We start from the raw sequence: 1925 nt of genomic DNA, 5'->3' as shown, positions 1-1925 counted from the left end.
CAGGAAAATCTGCTGAAGTTTTCAGATAGAAAGGGCAGAGGCTAACTATCTACATACATGGAAACCAGAAGAAACAGCAGAATATTTGAAAAAGGCAAATACAGTCATCATCTTTAAAAGACAAGGCAAAAACAAGTGACTGGCAACCACCCTTGTAACTCACTATTCTCTGCTGAGAGCAAAGTTTTAGCTGGCGCAGTTAGACTAGAGGCACGGGGTGTCAAAAGGTCATACGTGAATATCTGAAATTCCTTTTTGTCAAACCTTAGAAGTCTATTATAAGTTAAAATACATAACTACATATTCATTTGCCAATCTTTCTTCTATTATATAAAATTTCAAACATTAACAAAAGTAAGAAGAAGAATATCATGACCTTCATGCACCATCTCCCAGCTTCACAAAGACTCAGTATGTGGCCATGCTTATTTTTAAGGTGACCAACATTTTTACAATGAAAAGGAGGACAAAAATAAATTGAAGAAAACAATATTGTAAATAAAAGAATCGCTTCTCGGCCTTTTGGCTAAGATCATGTGTAGTATCTGTTCTTATCAGTAAATAAAAGAAACATTTTATTCATCACAATAATAATACACTATAATATGATAAATGCATAATAAAAACATTTGTAATATTTTATATTGTAATTATGCTTACATGCCTATTAATTTTTAATAATAATTGTAAAAAAAAGTATATAAATATTCATTCCATTGAATGAATTTTTTTGTCAATGTATCATCTTGTAACAATATATTGGAAATATCCCTCATATTGAATTTTACGTCAAGTGCTGCAGCAGGAGTATCAACATTCAATCTCGATTTCTCACTTGTCCAAAAATCATTAGCAATTGAAAAAACTCTCTCAACTGCTGCATTAGTTCCAGGGCAGCACAATGTAAATTGAACAAGAATAAACAAATTTTCACATGGAATATATTCATTTTTGAAATGGCCGAATACTTCCACCCATCTTTTATCAATTTTGACATGTTCATTTTCCCATTCTATTAATTTTTCAGCATTTAAATATACATTCAGTCTTCTAATTTCTTCGAAGAGACAGTTCTCATCTATTTTGATGTCTGGCATTTCCTTAGAACTCAAGAAAAGATTCAATATCTGTCCAATATACTTGCGATGAAGTAAAAAAACACCATTGAAAACTGTTGTTTCCTGTGATGTTTGTTTCAGACCATTCTTCAATATATTGAAAACATGTCTGGTAAAAATTCTGCACTTCTTCAATAAACTTTGCTGTTATGCCTGGATTTGATTCCTTTAAGTCTGACAATATTCTTTTTATAATTAAAAGAAGAAATTTTTCTTCAAAATGAGATTTATATAGAAGGATAAAGTCATTCAAAATAAGACTAACTAATGTATTCACCTTCAATCTTTTGAATCATTTTGTGAAAAATAGATGCTTGATTATATACAAAATACATTAATATCTCAGATATTTTATTACTGAAAACCGATTCCAGGATTTTAAGACATTTGTTTAAACTTAAAAAATATGACAGAGGTTCAAATAATTGTAGAACACACTCTATAGCACGTGTTAGAGCAAGCCAACTAACTTTTGAATATCCTAAAAGTTTTTTGTATTCAACATTTGCTTCTTCACAAAATTGTTTTAAAGTAGCAACACAAATGGTAAAGTGACTAAAATGCAAATAAATGGTAGTTATTATTACTTCTACATCAGTTGGCATGGCACATGATGCTGTGTTGATTGCATTTGACAAAATACGTGCATTACAACCTATTCCTAGTATTTTCTTTTGGAGGAGCTCTTGTAATTTTACATACACATTACTCACTCCTTTGCATCATTGCCCATTAAGATTTGTATTTGTATTATCAGCCGTTAGTGCAACAACTTTGGATTTCAAATTGTCTTCATTTATTACTCTG

At 30.3% G+C, this 1925-nt stretch overlaps 1 pseudogene; it reads left to right on the top strand.

Moving 5' to 3' along the window:
- The first annotated feature begins 506 nt into the window (after window positions 1-506).
- LOC136313713 (U2 spliceosomal RNA) lies at window positions 507-602 on the top strand (annotated as a pseudogene).
- The last annotated feature ends 1323 nt before the right edge of the window (window positions 603-1925 follow it).

This window comes from Saccopteryx bilineata, chromosome 9 (genome assembly GCF_036850765.1).
Source record: "Saccopteryx bilineata isolate mSacBil1 chromosome 9, mSacBil1_pri_phased_curated, whole genome shotgun sequence".
Lineage (NCBI taxonomy): Eukaryota > Metazoa > Chordata > Mammalia > Chiroptera > Emballonuridae > Saccopteryx > Saccopteryx bilineata.
This window is presented reverse-complemented; position numbering and strand designations above follow the sequence as displayed.